This window comes from Melopsittacus undulatus, chromosome Z (assembly GCF_012275295.1).
Source record: "Melopsittacus undulatus isolate bMelUnd1 chromosome Z, bMelUnd1.mat.Z, whole genome shotgun sequence".
NCBI lineage: Eukaryota > Metazoa > Chordata > Aves > Psittaciformes > Psittaculidae > Melopsittacus > Melopsittacus undulatus.
This window is the reverse complement of record NC_047557.1, coordinates 32,893,674-32,919,814: the sequence shown is the minus strand read 5'-3', so window position 1 is coordinate 32,919,814 and position 26,141 is coordinate 32,893,674.

Here is a 26,141-nt window from a genome sequence, read left to right as displayed (position 1 = left end):
AACAAGGCCAAATGCAAGGTCTTGCACCTTGTTGAGGCAATTCTTAACTATCAGTAGAGGTTGGGTAATGAATTGCTTGAGAGGAGACCTGCAGAGAAGGACTTGGGGAAAATAATAGATGAAAAATTGGACATGAGCCAACAACGTATGCTTGCAGTCCCAGAAAGCTAATAGCATCTGGGACTGCAGCAAAAGAAGTGTGGCTAAGTAGGGAGGCAATACTATGCCTCTGCTTTTGTGAGAACTCACCTGGAGCACTCCATCCAGTTTTAGAGCTCCCAATACAAGAAAGACATGGACCTGTTGGAGAGTCACAAAAATTATCAAAGGGATGGCACACCTCTCCTGTGAAAACTGGTGTAGAGACCTGAGGAGTTAGGGAAGAAAGGCTGAGAAAGTTCAGCCTGAAGAAGAGAAAGCTCTAGGGAAACTTTATTGCAGCCTTTCACTATATAAACGGAGGCTTATAACAAAAATTGTGAGAGAAACTTTTTAGCAGAGCCTGTAGTAATAAGACAAGGGGCAAATGTTTTTAAACTGGAAGCCAGTAGATTTACATTGGATATAAGGAAGAAATTTTTTACAATGCAGGTGTTGAAACACTGGAACAGATTGCTCAGAGAAGTAGAAACCCCATCATTGGAAATGTTCAAAGTCAGATTGTGTGGGACCTTAAGCAATCTGATCTAGTGAAAGATGTCCCTGTGCATAGCAGAGGGGTTGAACTAGATGATCTTTGAAGGTCCCTTCCAACCGAAACAGTTCCATTATTCTATGATTCTGAAGATTTTCAATATTTGTGAGACTTCAGTGCAAACAGTTCCGTATTTCATTTAGGAACGTAATGTATTCCTGTGTAAGCACATAAGTAAGTAAATGCACTTTCACAGTGTCTTTGGCCCAAAGTTCTTCTACTTTCTTATTTCTATTGAAAGAAAACCTAGATTATTTACCTCTCATGCATAGCAATTAACACAGTTAATTTCATTTAAACAAAGCTTTAAATGCAGTAAACCATAATGAAAATCCTTATCATGTGATTCTGATGTGGCTTCAAGGGAGTAACCCTTGCTATAAGAATAAAAATTATTAAAAATGCAACACGTACTATGTGCATATGTAGAACAACAAAGGAGGCCTGCCATTTCAGTACCTTATAGATGACAGACTTTTCATTGGACTGTTGCATGTTAAGAAATCCTTCTACCAAGATGAACTTATTTTTTTAAATTATTATTTTATTTTATTTTACTCTTCTAAATTCCACGTGGCTCCTGAGAGATCTTGAAAACCATGACCTGAGCATGCAATTCTAATTATGAAATCGCTTGGTAATTTTTCAGAGTGAAAAGAGTCAGATGCCTTTACAGACTAACTCATACCTTTGCACTCTTTGTTCTGGCACTGTCATGGCTTTCTGGAAAGACTAAATTAGTTTAGATCCTGTTTCATAATCATTCAGCTATATTATGCTCATCACAGACAAGCCAGCCACTATCACATCCACCACTTGTTCTTTCTTCTTAGTGAACAATAGGTACAACTTTATGTCATCCCACATTAATGGCATGACCCCCAACACCCTCCTGAAATCTTGACTGCCTAAAGCTCCTTGCACTGCTCTGTTAGCACATGTCAGGCAATTTACAGTCCCCCATGAGAAATAGGATTTGTCACAGAGAAACTTCCTCCTATGGTCTGAAAAAGCTTTGTCCACTTCTTCACCTTGGTTGGGTGGACACAAACCCACCATGGTGTCACCCTTACTGGCGTGATCCTCTGACCCAGCCCAGTGAGCTCTCACCTTTCTCTTCCCTATCTCAGAGAGAAACCCCATGTATCCAAGCTGGTCCTTCACAGTAAGGGCAGTGTTTCTCCTTATTCTGTCTCTCTTGAAGATCTTGCACCTGTCCAAAGCTCAATGCATGTTGCATGTTGATTCTGTCCTATCATATCTGTTTGAAAACAACATCTCAATTGCCTGGCTGAGGCTCTAGTCACTCTTGCTTCCTTTCAGCCTGCACTACATTTGTGAACCAGTACTTGTAGTTGGTCCCCTTTCACCATGTTGTGAGAGACTGAAATTAGACTCCACCATCCACTGTCTCAAAGACTGTTATGAGAAGCTGAAGTTCACTATCTTAAGATGGGTGTGAGGAGCTGAGATGGGATTCCACTGTTCATGATCTCAAGGACTGGTGTGAGGAATTGCTGCCCATTATCCCAAGGATTGAAACAGACATATGAAGTTGAAGAGCTGGCTGAAATACCAGTGAAACTGGATGCACATGATCCACCAGGAATGTGTAGTACATGAAATTAAGAACAGAGGTACTCCCACCAACATATAATAAAAGGGGAAAAAAGTAATCACTGTTGTGGCCACCCACCTCTGATGACGACTATGGACCCTGAGGTCAACCACCACTGAAGGCAACAACTACGGATCCTCAAGATGCTGCTGGATACACAGTGGTGACTATCTCTCTCTGCACTCCAAATTCTTGCTTAAGTTTCTTTTTTTTTTTGTTTTCAACCTGTCCTATCACTATCTTTTCTATAATAATAATCTCTTAATCTTTTTATAATAAACTAACTGAGCAATCACAGTGTTTGACTTTGTTTGGGTCTTAATTTCACTGTGGGGATCATGAACAAAATATGTCGACCCTGGGTTTTATCCAGTCAGACCTTGATACCTGTTTCATCATTCCTTAGCTTTCTTGTTACCTGAGCTCTGCACCTTTTGCTTTCAACTCTTTACTGTTTACCTCTTTAGTCTCACTCCTCCACCTTCCTAGTTTAAAACTCTTCAGGTTGGCCTGCCTTTGAAAAAATTGATTTTGCCTCACTTTGCCAGGGCTATGACATTCTTACCCAGCAGTTCTTGATCTTCAGAACCTAAAAGCCTCTGTGATCATAAAAGCCAAAACCTTATGATGATTCCAGTTGATGACAACCATTTACTGACCATAATGATCTTTTCCATTCATCTGCTATCAAGGCACTGAACCTAGTAGTAGGTGAGTGACAGAAAGGTTAGCCTGGAGATACATCAGATCTAGCTGAGCCCAAACCATGCAACAGCACTAAGAGTGTATGTGATGATACTGGGAGTCTTCTTCTAGCTAGGGAAAAAATCTCACATCTGCTGACTTAAATTGCTGTCTAGTGAGCTTTCCTGCTTGCTGTGGGCTTGGATCTGGAATGTTGCTGATTCTGTTAATGATTGACCAAGCTGGATTTATTTTTCTGGAAAAGTGACTTTAATTTTTAATATTTTATTTCTTTAAAAAGAAGATAATCTCACTATCAGTCAGAACACACTGGTAAATTAGAGTGTGTGCTACCAGTGCAGAGTATGCATTTTTTACTTTTATTTCTGCATTGACTGAAGATTCCTGACAACTTCCACTGGTCTACTAGGAAATTTCCAACCACACCCCAAACATGAACTGAACTCAAAAGCAATTTTAATTATCATGATGTTATTATTGTATATTATTGTATATATAAGGATGTGAAAACAATGAAGGAAAAGAAATATGAGAAAGAGAAAAAAGGACAGAGAAGAAAAGAAAAAGGAGAAGAAAATGAGAAGAGAAGAAAGGAGAGGAGATGAGGAGGAGAGAAAAGGAGAGGAGAGGAGAGGAGAGGAGAGGAGAGGAGAGGAGAGGAGAGGAGAGGAGAGGAGAGGAGAGGAGAGGAGAGGAGAGGAGAGGAGAGGAGAGGAGAGGAGAGGAGGAGAAAAATATAAATATAATTAGAAATAGAAATAGGAGAAAGAAAGAAAGAAAGAAAGAAAGAAAGAAAGAAAGAAAGAAAGAAAGAAAGAAAGAAAGAAAGAAAGAAAGAAAGAAAGAAAGAAAGAAAGAAAGAAAGAAAGAAAGAAAGAAAGAAAGAAAGAGAGAGAAAGAAAGAAAGAAAGAAAGAAAGAAAGAAAGAAGTGAAGAAAGAAAGAAAGAAGTGAAGAAAGAAAGAAAGAAAGAAGTGAAGAAAGAAAGAAAGAAAGAAATGAAGAAAGAAAGGAAGGAAGGAAGGAAGGAAGGAAGGAAGGAAGGAAGGAAGGAAGGAAGGAAGGAAGGAAGGAAGGAAGGAAGGAAGGAAGGAAGAGAAACAAAGGAAAACAAAGGGGAAGAGAAAGAGAAATAAAGAAAGAGAAAAAGAAAGAGGAAGAGAGAGAAAAGAGAAAAGAAAGAAAGTTCTTCCTGTGGAGATGAAAAGTAAAAAGAGACAAGAACTTTGGCAAGAGAAGCTTATCAAGTGACTGATCAAGTGATACAAAGTAATACAGATTCACTATGTGAAAATATATCATGAGTTGCAATGTGAATAAAGGACGTACTGTGTTTCATATCATATGGAGGTCATCAGCTAATGATATTTGAAGTCCTATCTTTGTATAATGGTTTATACAATAAAGATATTCTGCAATGGAAAATAGGAGTAATTATGTAGAAAGTTAAAAGGAAAGACAGTGCCATTACTTGTTCTACAATGGCATCACAAAGCTTAGAATATTGTGACTGTTACTTACACATAATTTATTTTTTTTTACAAAGAATTAATTTTACATAATGAAAATAGTTTATATGATTTTCTTACCAAATGCAGGCCTGGATATAAGCATAATATATTTAAATTATTTATATTCTTAATAACAATTGGGGGGTGGGAACATTAGGTTATTAATAGGTAGAAACTAGAACAGAAGAAGTCTAACCTGGAAGTGTTTGGATTTTTTTAAGTCCAAAATTGACAAGTAAATTAAAATATAAGCAAAATCTTGGATTACAGTTATACCTTTGTACCTTTAAGTATAAGCACATGGGTGAAATTGTTGCAGGCAGGAAGGATGGAAGGCAGGAAAAAAGGCAGAAAGGAAGAAAGAAGAAGGCAGGCAAAAAGGCAGGCAGCCAGGTAAACAGGAAGGAAGGCAGGCAGGCAGGCAGAAAAGCAGGCAGAAATGCAGAAGGAAGGAAGGCAGGTAGGAAGCAGGAAAGCAGGAAGACAGAAGGAAGAAGGAAGGCAAGAAGGCAGGAAAGCAAGAAGGCAGGCAGGCATGAAAGCAGATGGGCAGGAGGGCAGGCAGGCAGGAAGGAAGGGAGGAAAAAAAGAAGGAAAGAAGGAAGGAGGAAGATGCAACACTACAGGCTTGGAGAAGAGTGTCTGGAAATCTGCTCAGTGGAAAAGAACCTGGAAGTGCTGACTGACAGCCACTGAACATGAGCAACTTGTGCCCGGGTGGCCAAGAAGCCAACAGCATCCTGGCTTGTATCAGCAATAGTGTGGCCAGCTGGGCCAGGGCAGTGATCATCCCCCTGTACTCAGCAATGGTGAGGCTGCATCTCAAATCCTGTGTTCAGTTCTGAGCCCCTCACTACAAGAGAGGCATTGAGGTGCTGGAGCAGGCCTAGGGAAGGACAAGAAAGCTGGTGAAGGGTCTGGAGCACAAGACTGATGAGGAACGGTGAAGGGAACTGGAGCTGTTTAGCCTGGAGAAGAGAAGAATTACGGGGACCTTATCACTCTCTACAGCTACCTGAAAGGAGATTGTAGCAAGGTGGGGCTTGGTCTCTTCTCCCAAGTAACAAGTGCTAGGATAAGAGATAACGACCTCAAGCTGCACCAGGGGAGGTTTAGACTGGGTATTAGGGACAATTTCTTAATGGAAAGACTAGTCAGGCACAGGAACAAGCTGTCCAGGGAAGCGTTGGCATCATCATCCCTGGAAGTGTTAAAAAACCATGTAGACAAAGCCCTCAGTGACTTGGTTTGGTGGTGGACTTGATGACCTTAAAGGTCTTTTCCAAACTAGCCGATTCTATGATTTTATGATTCTAAGGAAGGGACCAAACTAATTTTTATAGCTCAATTCCACTTTTTAACTCTTTACTGCAATTAATATATTTTCCTAAGACCATGTGCTACAAATACTGCTTCAGTATCTCTGTCAGTGCTTAATATTTGGGCTCTTTGTATGTTGCATTTCTTGTTTTTTAGCGTGGATATTGATGGATATTGCTTTTTCTTTCTCCCCCCTCCCCCCCAACAATGCTCCTTTTATCTTTAAAGTGAGGATGAATTGTATGCAAAGAAATGTACAAGGGAGACTAAGCTTCTTAGGGATTTGCAAGTTTACAAGAGATTTTCATTTTGAATTGGTACTTTGTTTCATGGCATCTATAGATTGAAAGAAAGTAAGAGTAATATTCTTGAAATATGATAGTTAAACATTCTCAGCTGGTAGCTTCTTTTCATTTTATGAAGAGAATACCAAAGACTGGGCACTTCTGCTCAGCTCTGAACAGAGGTGATTTTGCTTGGAAATGAAAAGCAGTGAGGTACTTCTGATTAAGTCACATTCTGGTGTGAAATTAAAGAGTGGAAAAATCCATGCAATAATAAACTGTGTACCTAGCTCCCTTCAAACTGCAGTAGTCTTTCAAGCATTTACACACCTGTAAGTCGCAGTTCTACAAGCTGTACTGAAAGTAACTTCTGTATAGGTTAGTCATTTACCATTTAATAATGAGTGCTCAGTGGAAGAAGGGAACAGTGAGGAAGTTGTCTGCCTTGTCCCATCATGGAGCTTTTATCCACAGTGGACATCTGAAGCAGATTTCCTTATGTGGCATGGTCACTGGATTTTGCAGTTCGTGCAGCACCAACATGACTAAAACTTGCAGTGTCAAGGCAGTGACCATCTCTATAGGATACTCCACCAAGTAGTAGCAAAACATAGTATTCAGAGAATGGTTACTGTTCAGAAAAGCCCAGCAAAGCAATGTAGTTGCTGTATCAATGTATTAGCGAGGATGAGAACCAGGAGGTCTGTCTTTCTGTCAAAAATTTCATCAGTCACTTCACCAAATCAAACTTAGTATTGTTTTAAATAGTTATCATTTACTCCTTCACAGTGTTTAAAGACTACTTAGCTCGGTGCCTTTGAAATCCTTCAGTGAGAGGGTGTCAGGATGTTAGGTTGTCCTTTGACACAGCAGCAGTGACTGCTATGACGTCTAGAGCCTTTTTGAACAGCAGCAAATTTCAGAAAGTATTGGCCAGGTTTGTCCCATCTTCTTTTCCTTGTATGTACCTCTGAGGAGCTTCCTCTTTGTTACATGAAGATACACTTGCTAAAAGCACACTATCTTGTGTGCATGTGATATTTAAGGGAGATCTCTTTGCTTCCATTATTATCTGATCAAACAGGGAAGTAAAAGCAAAATGAATATTCCCCTCCTAGCCCCCCCGACCTCTCACTGAAAGCGGAGAATGACATCAAGACTCTGAAGGTCTCTTAAAACCTCGGTTCTGATCACAGTTTCTGTCTCTTCTTTGCCCTCTTTTATACTAGCAATGCTTATGTGGGGGGGTGGCAGCTGGTCACCATCATCTGCAGATACAGGATCCTGGTGACCGCATCATTCAGTTCACACAGAAAGAGTGTTATTATTAAAATTAACCTTTGCTGAAGCAGCTGCCGCTGGTTGAGTTCTTCTGCTGTTCCATTCCTGAGCAGAGTAACTAAGTTGTCTGACTTGATAAGAAGGGCTTTAAACCAGGGACAATGAAGAATGGAGAGAGTTACCAGCAGCCAAGTGAGGGAGTTATGGACAAGGTTGGTAAGCAAAACGGCTTTGGGTGATGTGAAAAAAAAAGGGAACACATAATCAACAAGACAAGGCTTAAGCAGAGTAACCTCAAACATCTTAATGTAAGAAAGGAAGTGCCTACATGGCATCATAACAAGGGGAAAACCACAGAGCCTTTCTGGAAATCAGCATGTTGGAGTGCCTGTCTGAAGTCCTTGTACATGGAACATGGAACTTGCAACATGGAAAATAAACACAAGGAATTAGATCCATGTGGAGTTGCAGGTCTCTGATCTTGTTAGGATCTCAGGGGCATGATATGATGGCTCCCAAGACTGGAGTGCTATAGCAAATTGATACAGACCTTTCAGGAAGAATTGTTTGGGAAGACAAGGAAGGGAAGTTGCCCTTTATGTGAGAGAGCAGCTTGAGTGCCTGGAACTCTGCCTAGGTCTAGATGATGAGTCCATGAGAGTTTTTGGGTAACGGTAAAAGAACAAACCAATGTGGGAGACATTATAGTGGGTCTCTCTTATAGGCTAGCTAATCAGGAAGAAAACTAGATGAGACTTTCTTCAGACAGCTGGAAGCAGCCTCACATTCAGAGGCTCTGGTCCTCATGAGGGACTTGAACAACCTCAATATCTGCTGAACGGAGAGCAGAGCAGAGCTTAAGCAACCCAGTAGGTTCCTGCAGAGCAGTGATGACAACTTCCTGATCCAAGTGACAGAGAACATGAAGATGAAGGGTTTTCTGCTTGGACCACAGCTACAGAAAAGGAGGGGCTTGTTAAGCTTTTCACAAATACAGAAACTCTTCTTCTATCTACATGTCATAACATTTTTTTATTTCTAATCTCTGCCTTCTGCTAAATAATTAGTTACTCGGAGTCATAAAATCATAGAATAGTTAGGGTTGGAAAGGACCTTAAGATCATTTATTTCTAACCCCCCTCCCATGGGCAGGGACATCTCACACTAAACCATGTCACTCAAGGCTCGGTTCAACCCAGCTGTTAACACTGCCAGGGATGGAGCATTCACAACTCCTTTGGGCAACCCATGAAAGTGCTTCACCAATCTTACAGTAAAGAACGTCTTCCTTATATCCAATTTAAACTTCCCCTGTTTGAGTTTTAACCCATTACCCCTTGTCCTATCACTACAGTCGCTAATGAATAGTCCATCCCCAGCATCCCTATAGCCCCCCTTCAGATACTGGAAGGCTGCTATGAGGTCTCCACGCAGCCTTCTCTTCTCCAGGCAGAACAGCCCAACTTTCTCAGCCTATCTTTATACAGGAGGTGCTCCAGATCCCTCATCATCCTCATGGCCCTCCTCTGAACTTATTCCAACATTTCCATGTCCTTTTTATGTTGAGGACACCAGAACTGCACACAATACTCCAAGTGAGGTCTCACAAGAGCAGAGGGGCAGGATCACCTCCTTCAACCTGCTGGTCACATTCCTTTTGATGCAGCCCAGGATATGGTTGACTTTCTGCGCAGCGAGTGCACACTGAAGCTGGCTTATGTTCATTTTCTCATTGATCAACACCTCCAAGTCCTTCTCTGCAGAGTTGCTCTGAATCTCTTCTCTGCCCAACCTGTAGCTGTGCCTGGGATTGCTCCCACCCAGGTGTAGGACCTTGCACTTGTTATGGTTAAACATCATGAGGTTGCAATCAGCCCACCTCACAAGTATGTCAAGGTCCCTCTGGATGGCATTCCTTCCCGCCAGCAAATCAACAGAACCACACAGCTTGGTGTCATCGGCAAACGTGCTGAGGGCACACTCAATCCCACTGTCCATGTCAGCGACAAAGATGTTGAACAAGACCAGTCCCAGCATCAAACCCTTTAGATATTACTGTGCTTTATCTGGGAAATGTGCAGAATTTTGAAGACAAAACAACACCATAGGTGTGTGCCACAAATGGTGACAATTTCACTTCCATGAAAAGTTACAGTAGGAGATTAAACAGAAAGACAACTAAACCAAGATTGCACATTGTCTAAATATTTTTGGGTCTGTATCACTTTGCCACTATGTTTAGATTGCCCCTTTATTTACACTTCTATGGAAATGAAATACATATTTTTGAGTCATGGTATTTGAACAAAGAAAAAATATAGATGTAATGAATGTTGACACTGGAATGCACACATGTGATAATTTTACCTCATATTTAATGTTTTTCTACTTGAATTCTTCAAGACGGCTTTATGGGCTACTACACATACAGAGTTCATTCTCCTCTGAAGTCCTGCTAGGAAAGCAATTTTACATGTTGAGCCATACTCTGATCCAGATCTGCAAGATGAAAAAGATGTTTCAGAATAGTAAAAAATCCTAACAGGAAAAACAAAGGAAGAAAGCAGGCTGGTTCAGCTGGGAGAAGGGAGAACCTAACAGCATCTCCAGCTTTTATGGGAGGGGATGGATGGGCTCCAAACAGCAGAATTTTAAGCTGATAATATGCAGTAATAAAGGCTCAGCACTTTATTATGGATTCATATGCAGTGTCAGTCTGGAGTTTGAAAACACTGTATGTAAAACATCTCATACCGTGGATGGAGACTGATTAAGGTTCCCGTTCATTGTTCATGTTGGTGATAAGCAATTTTCTTTTGCATCACTTTTTTTTTTTCTTGGTTTTGTTTTCTCTCTCTCCTTCTCTCTTTCCCCTCATTATTTAATTGTCTTTATATCAGCCCATGAGATCTTGCACATTTAACCTTAGAATTTTCTCCTCTCATCCCACCTGGTAGGGATGAGCTAGTGGCTGTGTGGTGCTTAGCTGCTTACCATGGTTAGGACAAGGATCTAAGTGATGTATAGGATTTTGATAGTTCTCAATACTAGTGGGGTTATTAAGGCTAGAGGATAATTAGGGTAAGAGATATGAGCTCAGAGTTAGGTCAAGTCATTCTTGACTGTTTGCACCTGTATATCCTTTGATTTCTAGCAATTTCAAATATACTGGAGAAGAAGAAGAGAGCAGGAACAGGATCTGCCAAGAAAATAAATATATGAAAGTAGATAGCTGTCCCTTCAGTGCATGTCCTTCATGGAATGGAGACTCTTTTTTTTGTCATGTGAATGGTATGATTTACCTATAATCCAGGTTCTAAGCCTTACTTCTTGGTTGTTTATATCTCTTAATGCCTCAGAGCCCTATTTGGAGGGTCTGCCTTGTCATCAACTCTATCAGCTGGGGATCACTTGCTTTCATAAGGAGGTAAAACATCCTTTAAATGTTGTAACAAATAGTTGTGCCTCTGGATGAGGCTTTATGAGTGTCTCTATATGTGGTTTCATCATACAGAATCTGAGGGTGAAAAACTGGCAAGTAGGGTCTGTTCTAGTCCATGTTGTACAATGGGTTTCTTTGAGGCATCTCAGGTCCTTGTTAGGTGTTTGCATTCCGTTGTGGCAGATCAACGTGTGTATAAGCCAGATGTTCTTTGACAGAGGGTCTCATAGGTGTTGTGAATGTTTTTTGCTGCTGTTACAGTGAGGATGAGGGTCATGGTATTCAATGCAATTCAGTTGTGTGCTTCTCAGAGCCAGAGTAGTCTCTAGTTTTGCAAGTGTAGCAGCCCTACAAGCAGAACCCTACAAGTTTTACAGGTTTTTAGTAGTTTAGTTACCCTCACATATGTTAAAAAGGAAGAGGTCACTGCCATCATATCTGTTTGGGTGGTGAGTTAGCTGTGCAATCAGGTTTTCTGACAGTAGGATGCCCACTTCTACTTTAGGTGTTGCAGCCACGCTCTAATAATGTGTAAGGTCTCAGGCTGTGTAGCTTCAGGCCTTCATGGGGTATCTGGACTGTGACTTTTAACTTAAATGCCTGGCATCAGGCTGTCTTCTGAATCCCCTAAATCTCATTGATCATATTGAACTGTTTTTTAAATTGAAGTGAGGCTTTATTTTTTTTTTCTTCATCTATACAGTGTTTTCTGCTGTTCTATGCAGCACTATGGAAGTGCCTCATTTCTTAAGGGTCTTGGCCTTTCTGTTAGTTTGCTGGACTTCATTAAACATTGGCCTGAGGCTCATGGGTGTCTGGGATCCCTTTCTTCTTCTCTTCATTGCTGCTTTTAATCCTGTAGCTGAAGTTTTAACATTACTCCACCTCCCACATTCCTTTCCCATTGCGAACAGATCATGTGCAATCACAGACAGTAACTGCAGAAAAACAGTTGCTTGTGCAGACCACTTACTAATTAGTTGGAGGACTGTTGCCTAGGTCATTCCCTCTGGGAGCCATGATATTCCATTTTAAGATGCCTTGTACTATTTTAACGCAGATGTTATGGTATTGATCTTTATTCTGTTCTGAGCAATATTTTGAGGAGCATGGAATCAGGATATCATAAGAGAATCACAGAATGGTTTGGGTTGGATGGGACCTTAAAGATCATTTGTTCCAACCCCCTGACACAGACAGGGACACCTTTCACTAGACCAGGTTTCTCAAATTCCCATCCAACCTAGCCTTGAACACTTCCAGGGATGGGGCATCCACAACTTCTCTGGGCACCCTGTGCCAGTGTCTCATGTCCCTCACAGTAAACTTCCTAATATCTGAGCTAAACCTATGCTTTTCTAGTTTAAAACCATTCCTCCTTGTCCTATCAATACACACCCTTGTAAAATGACCCTCTTCAGCTTTCTTATCAGCCACCTTTAGGTATTGAAAGGCTTTTGTAAGGTCTCTCCTGAGTTTTCTCCAGGCTAAAAAAATAATCAGCTCTCTCAGCCTGTCTTCATTGGAGAAGTGAGCAGCCCTAGGAGCATCTTTGTGGCCCTCTACTGTACTTGTACTTGTACTTGGGCTGTGAGTGTACAATGAAGCCAGCTCATGTTGTGCTTCTCATCAACCAGTGGATATGGAAAATGCATATAGTATATTTTTAGAACATATTCAGGGTTTATTTTGAAGAGGAATTTTAGCTGAAAAATTCAGTAGTGAAGCTGACACAGAATTTTATTGTAGTTTTTCATTAATTGATTGCCTGTATATTTTTCATTTAATTGGGATTTTTTTTTGTCTTACATTTTAACAGTCCACCAAGTAAAAATTATGGATTTAGACTACACTGAAACTACAGGCAATAAATCCCTGAATACAAAGAAGAAAAGCATAAAAATGGGAGGAATTTCAGTAGATGCTAGTTGGAGAGTAGAAAGTAGATTTGTAGAATTTGAAAGCTGTTGTTTAATAGACTAGTATTAAATTGTATAAGAGTACAATGATGCAAGTTGTAAATCTTTCAGTATTTTAATACTTTGAGCAAAGTTTTGCATACCTTTTTTAACTTCTTATTCTATTAGCTGTTACTGGTTGCTTTAGAAATAGTGTTCTGTTGAATACAATGCTTTTTCTCTTTTGAATTATAATGCATTCTTTGTAATTGGGAAAATGTGATTAGAATGTGTCATGTCTTAAATATTAACTATAAATTAAATGTATGCAATCTTTAATTTCAGTGAAGGTGAATTCAGTTTGAATTCATTAGTTCTATGCATTTTGGCAATAACTGTCCTGTAACGGTGCACAAGATAGCCACTTCCAAACTATAAGCTGTTTCAGGGACAAAAACCATTTAAGAACTATTTTTCTATAGCAATACCTTTGTTGTTTACAGTAAAGCCACAGTTTACCCTTTAATTGGAAAGAACTGATTTACTATGTGATATCTCACTCAAACCATAAAATCCCGCCTAGGATGAAATATTTGTGTATTCCTTCTTGAAATGAGCATGGCAGTTCTGTTTAGTAAATCACGCAATAAGCTTTCGAAATAATCGATTACTTTGGTAGAACTAGCAAGCTGTAAATTATGATTCAGTTTGCTGGAGAAGTCAATGTTGTATTTTCAAATTAAAAATCCCTACTATTATAAAATGGCTCTATAACATAGTTCTAAACTGCCTAAAAAATATTCCCCAGTATAAGAATATCTTGGGTTTTTTTCTCTATTAGACCTGTCTGAGTTGAAAGCCAGAGAATCAAAAAAAATACTACAGTATGAAATGAAATTTAATTCAGCGTAACACTGAATACAACATCTATTTATTTAATTATTATGATATAGATGAGCTTGTCTTTTGCAAAATACATCCTGGCTTCACAGTAATAAGAAATCATACAGATGATAAAAATTCTATGGAGTAGACTTTGTGGTACACAAATTTCTAATTTATTAAAAAATAATACTTTCTATATCTGTGACATATTCTTGCTACAAGTCTTTAACAAAACTTATAAATGGGAACTAATAAAGCATTGTAACATCCCCATGGAGAAAACAATGAATCTTAGATGACCACATACTGAAAAAGTACCAAAATAATTCTAGATAACTTATTCTGTACTGTACAGCTTTCAAGATGGATGATGTACAGTAGTGTTATGAACTGACTTGTTGTTTGTTTGTTTTTTTTTAACTTTAATTGCACGTATTTTTAAAGACCAGAAATGTTTCATTCTAAACTGTGCTATTCTAGGCCCCTCTGTTTTTTTGTCTTTCAGAAATAGATTTTTCTTGGATACTTTTGCATTTCAGTGGGATTCATTTTCATCTTTTATTGTGTTCAGAGGGAAGCAAGATGTGTTCACTGATATGACATATGAATGTTTGTGATATTTAGGTTCCTGAGGAGAGTTTCATATGATATCATGTATTTGGCCTATTGCAATTCATGTTCATATTAAGTCCTTTTCATTCAGTTTCTCTATCCATCTGCTTTGTTATAGCTGGTCCTTCAGATTGTAGGAACATCAATTAAATTTTATGTCTGCATTTAAAATATATCTTTCCTATATGAACTGGTGAGGTATCTATTTAAAAGAACACTATCAGCAAAGACTTTGGAAGTGCTCTTGCATTCTGATTCTGATGAATGCTGATTTTCCAGGAAAAATAGAAACTACATAATTTTCAGTGGACCACACAAGACCATAAAGATATTATTAATGATTTTGTGTATTGTTTTATGCATCTTACAGTTGTGAAACAACGAAGTGATACAACATACATGATATGACAGTTATGCTATACCCAGCTAAATTTGCCTCACAACTTCAACATGCTTTCTACAGCAAATGGTGGAAGACATTCGCTTTTAAGGACAGCGATTTCACTATGATAGTTATGAAATTGCAGTGAATATATGACTTGAAGAAATTACAAAACACTAAAAAAGCTGTAGCTTTATGTTGCACTGTGCTGGTTTTGGCTGAGATGGAGCTATATTTCTTCATAGTAGCTGATGAGGGAGGGTTGTTTTGGGTTTGTGCTGAAGGTAGTGTTAACTGAAGTATTAGTTACTTCTGAACAGTGCTTACACAGCATCAAGACCATTTCTGCTTTTCAGGCTGCCCAACCAATGAGCAGGCTAGGAGTGCACAAGAAGCTAGGCAGGGACACAGCCAGGAGAGCTGACCCTAACTGCCCAAAAGGATACTCCATACTCATGCTCTGCAATAAAGGAGATTGGCCAGGAGGCTCCTGCTTGGGAACTGGGTGGATATCGGTGAGTTGGTGGTGAACAATTGTTTTCTTTTTTGTTTGTTTGCTTGATTGGTTTTTATTTTTTCTCTTTTCCTTAAAATATTTAATGATCATTGTTATTATTTTGTTTAAATTATGAAATGATTGTTATCTCAACCCGTGAATTTGTTTCTTCCTTTTGCCTTTCTGATTTTTCCCTGTCCAGCCAAGGGAGAGAGAAGTACATAAGTGGCTGTGTGGTGCTTAGTTAATTGGGGTTCAACCACAGTCTTTTTTAGCACCCAGCATGGGGCATTAAGGGTCCGTAATAATAACAGATTTGGCCAGAATGAATTAGAAGGGATTTATATCTGTTAACAGTTGCTAGTCATGATATTGATTCATCTATTCTTGATATTAGTTTATCTAATTTATGCCATGGCTTTCTCTTTTTTTTTTTTTTTTTAACCTTTCCTGTATGTGCGTGCTCATCAGTAGTAGTCATTTTTCTCCTTAGTAGCTGGAGCAGTGCTGTGGTTTTCACTTTCAGCCTGGGAACAGTGCTGATAACACTGATGTTTTTAGTTGTTGCTCAGTAATACTTACTCTGACCAAGGACTTTCTGAGTCCCATGCTCTGCTGGGGAGGAGGGGAAGCTGTGAGGAAGCAGAGCCAGGACACCTGACCCAAATTAGCCAAAGAGGTATTCCATGCCACAGCACGTCATGCCCAGTATATAAACTGGGGGGAGTTACCCAGAAGGGCTAGATCACTGCTTGGGTCAGGCTGTGTATCGGTCAGCAGGTGGTGAGCGGTTGCATTCTCTTCCCTTATTATTTCCTTTATCATTATTATTATTGGCGGTAGCAGCAGTGGTTTGTGTTGTACCTTGGTTACGGGACTGTTGATATCTCAACATGTAGGAGTTACATTCTTTCCATTTGCCTCCCCATTCTTCTGGGATTGGGGGTTCAAGAAGTGGGGGGAGTGAGCGAGCAGCTGCATGGTTCTGTGTTATCAGCTGGGCTTAAACCACAACAGTGCTAAAAACTGTTGTTGGCTTTTGGAGTTTGCTGTGCTCTGTAGAGATGAGCGATGTTTTGCCTGGGAGATTTGTTATTAAAACACTGGTCTTGAGCTTAGTCTGGTATCTGGGTTCTGTACTGAAGCTGTTACTAGACTTTGAGTATGATCTCATGGAGGCAATTAACAATTATATTTCCTCTGGGGAACATTTTTTTTTTTTTTTTCTGGAGAAAATACAGAATGGCACCTTCAGTACTTCCCCTGATGTTTTCTCCCTCATTACAATAACTATGCAGTATTTTAAACATTCTTGGGTAATCAAAATACTTCTATTGGTATTTTTTAGGAATATTTTTTCTGCATTCCAAAGTTACCAAGTTATTTAGAAATATGAACCTGGCCCCTTGATGGTGTGGTTATGGGTGACCAGAGAGAGAATATGGGCAGACCACTCCAATGGTCTGGAAATTCACTCCTGAACAAGTGCAGGATCCCGACAAAGTGACAGCATGTTAAAAAAAAAAACAACATGCCCTGGGAATTCCAAAGAGTTGTACCTTACTGCACTGTGCTACGGCCTGGCCAGCACCCAACATACACTGGTCAATACTGTTCAGTATTCTCAAGAAGAGGGCATCTCTAGATCTGAAAACATACCAACAAACACTATAGCTAAACCAAAGACCCAATCCTTAACCATATCAGTTGCCTCTGTAATCAAAAAGAAACAATGGAAGCGGAGGTCAACTTAATTAAGCAATAAAGAAGCTTCTCTCAAGAGAGAGTAGGAGAGAGAATCAGAAGCACCAACCTATTCTGCAACAGAGCAGCGATGAGATGGGATTCCTCACAAAGATGGGAGGAATAAAGGACTGAAATGATAAATGGGACAGAAACTACCAAATCCCTGTTCCTCAGTGAGCTAGCAGTGAGACATGTGAAAATATTTCAGCTGGCAAACAACCAAGAAATCCTCAGCTAATTACTCCAGTGGTGGGATATAGTCGCCAATAACCGGGAGTTAGATGGTATGGAAACTGATAAGCTGGGATCCCTTCAATGGAATAAAGTCATTGAGAAAGTTATTGGAAAAAAGGGCAGGAGTCCTCAGCCTTTGGTGACATCAACTGTCAAGTGTGAAGGATGATATCCAATATCCCTTCAAGGAGGATCTTGCAAATTCCCAAAGCAAATGGATCACCATTGAAGGAGTTACCCAGTATCTAAGGTAAATAGCCTTAGTGGATATGATCTGTAACAATTTGTATGACAACCAGATAGCCAAAATCTGGCTGAAATCCTGTGCATGCTGTCCCTGTGATGAAAGCTTATACAAAGTTCAGCAATGTCATACACCCACAGAGGAGGAAGTGTTTGAGAATGGGAGAAGAATATTCTAAATTCTTTTGGAAGGTAAGGTCAAAGGACCTTCACGGGAAATGTAGGTTTTAGGAATAAAATGACAAGATGAGTGTCATCATATCCGAATGGATGTGATCAATAAAATGATAATGTCTCCACCAACTAAGAAAAAAGCACCAGAAGATGTCTTAGGTGTTGTGGGGTTTAGGAAGTTGCATATTCCATGATATAGTCGGATCGTAAGTCCTCTCTATCAAATGACCCAGAAAAAATCCCCATCTTTGAATGGGACCCGAGCTGGAAAAAGACTTTGAATAAATTAAACAGGAGGCAGTTTTTGCAGTAGCCCTTGGGCCAGGCCAAACAGGAAAAGATGTGAAAAATATGCTTTACACTTCAGCCAGTGAAAACAGCCCCACCTGGAGCCTCTCCAGAATGTACACACTGATCTGAGGTCATCCTCTAGGGTTTTGGAGCCAGGGATATAGAGAGCGTGAAGCCTGTTACACTCCAGCTAAAAAGGAAATATTGGCAGCATATGAAGGAGTTTGATCTGTTTCAGTAATTGGTACTGAAGCTCCTTTTGATATCTCGATTGCGTACACTGTGCTGGATGTTCAAAGAGAGGGTACCCTCACACATAATGCAACTGCTACTATATGGAGTAAGTACGTCACATTGACAACACAACAGGCTTAGATGGGAAATCTTAACTGCCCAGTAAGCCTGGAAGTGATCAGGAGCTGTCCAGAGGGCTGAAACTTTGGAGTGTTGCCAGAGGAGGTGACACATGCTGAAGAGGTTGCACTGTATAATAAATTATGAGAAAATGAACACCAATATGCTCTGTTTACAGATGGATCCTGTCATAATGTGGGAAAACATCAAAGGTGGAAAGCTGTTGTTTGGAGCCCTTCATAACAAGCTGCTGAAGAAGGCGATTCAAATCAGCTTACAGAAGTAAAAGCCATCCAGCTTCTTTTTCAGCAGCTCGTCATGAAGGACTGTTAAAAGGTACACTAAGAACAATGGGCGCTGGGACATTCAAGCATTGGGCTACAAATTTACCAGAAGCCACTTAGCTGGTTAACACTAGAGAGTCTGCCAGTGCACCTGGCTCTGCAGAGTCAAAACCTCTGTGGGATGTGGAAGGAGGTAAGGCTACCATAGTGCAAATAAGGAACTTATTGAGAAAAGCAGCCTGCATTATTCCTTTCATAGGAAAGCCTTTTTGCGGGGTCAAGGATTTGGGAGGGTGATGAGGAAGGATGGAGAAGTCCAACATAATCCTGCGTGAAATAATTCATTACTTGAGTTGTATATAGTGTCAATACTACATGATGCTGTATGTCACTACTTCTGTGGCTATCACAGGTGAACCCCTCAGTGATAGCTAAACTAGAAGCATTGCAACGTTATAACTTTTGGCCTGTTCCAAAGAGACCAGGGGTAGAAAGTGTTAAGTGCCTTTGGACTGCTGGAATTTCTGATTAGAATTGCATGTTATAGGAAGTACCGCAGCAGAAACCACCTGAATAAATGTAGGATGAACCTTACAAGAAAGTGCAAGTGCAGTGGTGACCAGGCTTGGGCTGGTTTTGGTGCCCAGTAATTCCACACAGCACAACACCTCTCCTGTCCAAGTGAATACCATAACATGATGAAGCTGAATTCATAGGCCAAATGAGCTCATTGAATGTTTTATAGATATTTATGGGCATTTTATAAACACCTTATGGGGGAAAGGGTTGGTAAATGAGGATGTAGTGGGATACAGTGTAACCTGAACATGATGTAAATGGCATGGAATAAGGGGTGGAGAACATACTGGTTTTGACTGGTCATTGGCCAGCTAGTGGTGAGCTGTTGTTTTAATTTTAATCACTTTTCTTTCTTGGGTTAACTGCATTATAAATCAATGGATTAAATGTATCCTTTCATTTGAGGATTGTTTTTAATTTTTTTTTAAACTCTGTACAGTTTTGATAAAATTTGGATTTTTTTATTTCATACAAAATGTATTCTGATTGTTCTTTAAGCCCTGGAGTACTTTGCTAGTAAAGAGTGTATGACGAGCAAAATTCCTATTGTGTTTATTGTCATTATACAGTTTTACATCTAAACCACAGTACTTCAAAAGCAGTCTACTTCAGCTAAGCTGGGCAAGAAATAATTTGAAGACTTTAAGTATTACGAGCTAAGTATTTCTTATCCATTTGAAAGCTTGTATTACGTTATCTTGCTTAGACACCTACAGAGAGAAAGTAAGAAAATATTACTGTGTATTTCTATGCTCATTGTCACAGCAGTAGGGCCTGTTTAAACAACATTTTAGAACACAATTTCTTTGTGGATGCTTATTCCTGCTCTCTTTTCATCTGTGCTAGCACAATTATTTGTGGAGATGCAGTAAGATGAAATGGATCTCACAAAAAAAGAAAAAAGAAAAGAAAAAAAACCCACAGAAGTGATCTAATTTTTACATTTTTTTATCCACCTGAGTTCCCTGGTACAACTCACAGTGCAGCAGTGAGAAGAACTATGTTGGCAGTGCTAGCAGGAGAGTCTGCTGCAATGTGAGAGCAAGACATGGGAATATCTTGAATGGCCTCCTGTCTGAATTTGAGAAAAAATTTGCACTGCTGTTACACTTTGTAGACATAATTTTACCTTTAAAAAATGCCTCCTCTCATGTAAATGTATACTTAATTTAGATTGAGTCAGCCTCATGCATACGTATGCACATGTAAGTTCATGTGTGTTTGTATGTTTCTGAGTCTTTTCTAAAGAAACTTCATCAGCTGGTAGAGAGTAGCCGTCTACTTCAGTCAAAGTAAAAGTTGGTAAGCTGTCTAGGCAAAAAAAGTAAAAGTCAAGATGATAAAGAACAGTTATGCAAATCTTGCTTTCTTTGTTGCAGACATGTAAGTTATGATACAAGTAGAAGTATTAATATCATATTAATGAAAGATTATAGGAATACATAGGTTTAGGTGTAAAGAATGAGGATTTAACTGCATGACTCTTATGGGTGTGATACCATTTATTTCCTACTTCCAGTCCTCAATAATTTGGTTTTGTAGCATAAACTTCTTGAGCTGTAGCAATTACAGCTGTATCATAGCTGTCACTGTGTAATTACACTGTATGTAGGAAGTAAGAGAAAATTTACAGGTCTAGTGATGCATGTAGCCTGAATTGAATCTAAAATATTTTGCTTAGTGTTTGATATCAGCTAGCTCCCTGTCAAATCTTGGAGGCAATTAGTTGGAAAAGTTAGATACTGAAACTTATTGTTATCTGGATGTGGTTTACTTCTTCGGGCTATAACCTTTTTATCTTTTCATCACATTGTCTTTGTTGTTTGTTTGGAGTGAGTTTTGTGGAGGTTTTTGTGTGTTTGTTTTTGTGTATGTGTGTGTGTGGCTTTGATTATATATTCTTTTTTTTTTTTTTTGGTGGTAGTTTTTCAGGCAGCAATTTCTTCTCTTTATAGTCAGTAATTTTTGTTCCTTGCACAGATATTCCACAGCTGTAAGATACTGAAGAACTTTGTTTTATGACCCATTTTAGCATGTGACCAATTTCTCCCATCTGGTGTTGAGGAGTGCTGCTGGGAGGCTCAGGGTTTTTTTACCTTCACTTTTCTTGGTCCCTGTAGACCCATGTTTCTTTTTAGAGGCTGGTCTTCGTTATATCTACTTTTTACTGGAGTCTGTTGCTTCTTTTCTCAAGGTCATAGTCTTATTCTTTCTTTGGCTGTGTGATACTTTGTTACATTCACTTTCTGACTTCACAACAACATTTAGACCTTAAAACAGGGGCTGAATTAATTTCTGCTTGTACTGTAAAATAATAATAGAAACAAGAAGCTGAATACAGGCAAAATAAAAAGGAGCAGGAAAAGGATGTTTAAAGCCTAGCATTGAGGCAGTTTATATTTTTTTCTTCAAACTGCATAAAAAGATAACCCCGTCTGTACTTCAGTCACACTCCTCCAAGGCTGGTAAGCAGTTCCTCTGAACTACTGTGGTCTGCAGCTGAGAAATGCTCCAAAGCTGTCTTCTTTTTCATATATCTCACCCTGACACTGTCTTTTTAGCTGGTTTATCCTACTCGCTTTTATAACTCGCTGAGTTATCCAACATACAATATGAACTCCAGCATTTCTGTAGTTTGGTATTTTATTTCCTTTCACTTGACTACCCAATTCTGATATCTCATGGTGCAAAATTTGTAATGCCATATTTATTCTGAATTTTATTTTTCTGTTAGTGTTTAAGATCTCCTATTATAGGTGTGAGAAAGAGGAAGGGAAAGAGAATAAACAGGAAACTGACACCAGGTTTAGTGCTTTGACACATTTTTTGTGAAGCCATTAATTCTAGATTTATTTTAACATGAAGTTTCACTAAACTGCATGCATATGTATCATGGAATCATAGAATCATAGAAATAGAAGAACTGTAGTTTACCAGTTCATCATAGGTTTGCAGTGGGCTGCACTTCATTATGTCATAAGAAAACTTTAATCCTTGATGCATAGAACAAGTTTTGTCTCGTAACCACAAGACAAACATAATGACAAAAAGGAATTTTGAGGGGAAAAGAACATGATGCAGGTGAATTATTTTCCATTCATTTACAGGGAAAAATAGATTGTCAATGAAGAGAAATATTGGCTCTCAAGAGAGATGTTACAAGAAGAGAGACTCTCTTGCATTTTTGCACTGTGGTGATTTGCCTGGTACTTGTTGATAGTTTACAGTCTTGATGAAACATTTATCACAGATTTGAGAATCCATAAAAACACTTCAAAAGTGAAAAAAAAATCATGTACGAAATGGATTAGGCCACATTCTGCTTCATTTCCCATTGACATTCAGCTTCTAATACATACAGAAATACAGAATTTGGAAGAAAGTCCAACAGTGCATTTATTTTCATAAATTTGACAGATAAGAGGTGTACAGGGACTGATTATGGCTTTTGTGTTTATCTGTTTTCTCTGCTGTGCAGCCCTGAAAGCTGACATTCAGATCCAAGGTAAATACCCATGGCATGGCTGGTGCTGGTTGGCACCCCTGGATATTGCACAGTCCCACCGCCCATCAAAGAAGTTCAGAAGCAGAAGGTTGCTCAGTGCCGTGTCCAGCTGGGCTTTACATATATCTAAGGATGGAAACCCCACACTCTCTCTCAGCTGCTTGTATCAGTGCTTGACCACTGTCACAGTATAAAGTTTTATTGCTCTGAGTGTTTGAAAAAGAATCTGTGGCTTGAGACCTAAGTGTGGCTGGGTGTCAATGCTGTCAAAATCAAACATAATTCAGCAGTCAGGATAATGTTTAATGCAGTGCTCTGTGTGTATGTTATAATTGTCAAAATTTCTTCCCTGTTGTTACTTATTTTACTAATAACTCTAGTCTATTATTTATCTCTGGTCACAGCATAGCTTGCAATGTGATGTGACCTAGGAATAAAATATTTTATTCCCTTTCTCCTTCTCTTAGTTCCTTGTATACTACAATTCCATTTGGTCTGTGCAGAAAGGACAGTAAGTTCAATAAGCTGTCATGAAGTACCCTTATTAGCCTTGAAAACTCAACACACAATCAGTGTCCATTTTTGTGATATTCATCCATGGTTTATTTTCACAAGAGTAAACGCATTCTTCCTGCTGCTAAACAAGAGATTAATTTTTTGTTGAGTCATGTTTGGTGCATTACAATCTTCTAAAATACCACATCTCCAACAGAATGTTGTATTTAATGGAAAGCTACTAGCAGATGTTTGCATAAAAACACATTCAACTCTGATCATCCTGGGAGACTGTGTTTTATTTCCACACAAATATTCAGAGCTTCTACACCTAGACTGTTTGCCAACAGTGGGGAAAAAGATAATTTAAAACTGTTCAGGGTTTATATGCCATTTGCAATCCTCCTTGGGCGGTGAGTTGCCAACTATAACACCTTAATAAAAGCAGCCTGCTGTAGCCAGATGCTTAGAATGCCCTTAACAGAGCTAACACATTTCTTAGTCTTTTTATTGCACTCACTGAACCTAAGTGTTGTATGTGAAATTTTCACAGGAAGAGTGTTTTGCTGCATAGGAGGTGCTGGATCAGAAACTGAGGCAGCAGGCAGCTAAAGCTCACAGGGAACAATAGCTTAAATGAAGCAGAATGAGAACTGAGTAGCACTTGACTCATCAGTCCACCCCATGCTTAGATGGTCTTAAATAACTTGCTAAAGTAACTAAAGTTAGGCTGGTTAATATGGGATGAGGATGTGACCTGAGATCTTTGTTTATTTACCACTAGAAATGGCATTTTGTGATGCTGCTATCAGAATAGCACTGTCTCAGAGAACATATTCTGGCTGGTTGAAGCCCTGAGCAGCCTAGCCTGAGCCCACAGCTGAGCCTGCTCGGGGCAGGGGCTACGGCTGGACACCTCCTAGGCTTCTCATTTTAACTGTTTTTATTTTCATGTAATTTTATGGAATAAAAAATAAGTTTCAATTTGATACTGAAGATACCATTTTGAGAGCAGTCTAAATGTTATTTTCAGACTTACTGAAGACTTTGGTTTTAATAAAATGTAGGTAAAATTGGAAAGAATAGGTGATGATTTTGGTTACTTTATATTCTGTAAACTCTTCTTCCTAGGCAGTGTATCTCAACTGAATGTTAAGCTGAAACTGTCTGACCAGCTCTGCTCTACATCCTTCTCAAGCTCTTACCTACTGCGTTTTTATTAAACCCACCTTTATAAATCAGAAAACTGAAAAAATGTTAGGCTTAGATTCATCAGGCAAAAACTATAAGTAATCCAATAAAAGGATAACACCCCTCAGTTTTCTAACAACCATTGTACTTCAGTACATCAGTAGATACAAAACTCCTGTAGAAATCTGGTCTGAGCCAGCTCTGATCTCTGCTGCAGTGTGATTATTCTGATCCTAATCTAAACTAATTCATTTAGCTATAGTGGTAAATTTTAAATAGCTGCTGCTAGAGAAAAAAAATCTAATTCAATTTTCCATGGAATTTGATGTCCTTAATTTAATTCTAGTACTGGTAGTATATATGTTATTATCCATCTGGCCTAACTATGAGGAAGTGCTCCATCTTTCAATTCTTTTCATAGCATTACAGTATTCTAAAAGGAAAGATCTGACATACTAATACACAATGCAAGAAATTAAATATTCTTTCTCTGAATATGCTTTGTTGTTGCACAGAAGCCTTGGGAAACCACATAAGCTGAACAATTAAATTTCTCCTGCAACTACAAACTAAAGGTAGGTCATTTGAAAAAAAAATAGGAGGGCTGGAAATAGACAAGCCTCAAAAACCTGAAAGAAGCCTGTTGGAAGAATGGCATATTTTTGTGTATTTGTTGTTGCATTGCTTCATAATTTTATAGGAGCTGTAAAGAAGATTTTAAGTGACATACTATTTACCATGCCTCAATGACTGAAGGAATATGCATTTATACTGTGAAATGTGACTTGCATTTTCACAGTCAAAGTATTCAATTCAGTAAAATTAACCTCTCTGTGGTGGGATTTTATGTGTATTGGTGGATATTGTGGAAGGAATCAGTAAATTTGTAAGCAATTCTTTTCAGTGTTTTATTGTTTGTATATGTGTTTACAGATGCCCAGTGTTCAGCAGAGGTTATTCATTTTTTTCTCTTGATAAAAAAATCAAACAGAAAGAATTGAGTGTATATTTTTGTAGTTCCTTATTACAGAGTAGTTCCTCTATCCTTTTGATACTATAATATTTTGTCAAATTTCAGACTGATATCTTAAGAAAAAAAAGGCAGAACAAAGCAAAAAAAATCCCCAAACAACACAATAAAGAAAAAGAAATCAGGTATTTCCATTCTGTAGATATTTCTGTTGTACTGGAGCACCCAGTATTTTTCTGGAGATAGAAGTGAATGGCCTGTGGCAATTTTTTATTTCAGTAGAAAATTATTGATTTGGGGGTTTGGTTTGGTTTGTTTGTTTTCCCAAAGAAATTACACAGTTGTGAATGAAGAAACTAGCTGCTGACAAGGAAGATCTTGCTAAATGGTGAAGAGTGAATACTCGAATGGAACAGTATTACATATCTTATTTTCTTGACACAAGAATTTTTATCTAATTTTGTCTAATATATGAGTGAGTTATATGGGTACTATGCTATGTAACATTTGCTTTGCTCTTTTGTCTTGTGGAAGAACCTTGTGGGATTCAGCACAATGTTGATGTATTGTAAAACCCAGCAAACCTCATGCAGTTTGCACTCATTTGTTAAGTTCATTGATACTATACGTTTCTTAGGCAGTTCCTTATGTTAGTATTCTAGTAACTGCAAGCTGAATGTGGAAAAATCAAAATACAAATATAGTTTTTTTCAGAAATAAAGAAAAATCACTTAAACTATTTACATATTAATCTGGGAAAATCACTGCACAGAAGCAGCTCTGACTTGCCCAAGGACCTTAAGTATTCATCTGTGGGTGGCAACTGAACCGCTGTTTTACACTGTGATATAACTCCATTAATCAGATTGTTATAACATTGTTTCTTGCCTTACAGACAAAAGACATGACTAATGATTTAGGTTTTTTCATGTTGTCATCCTAACATTA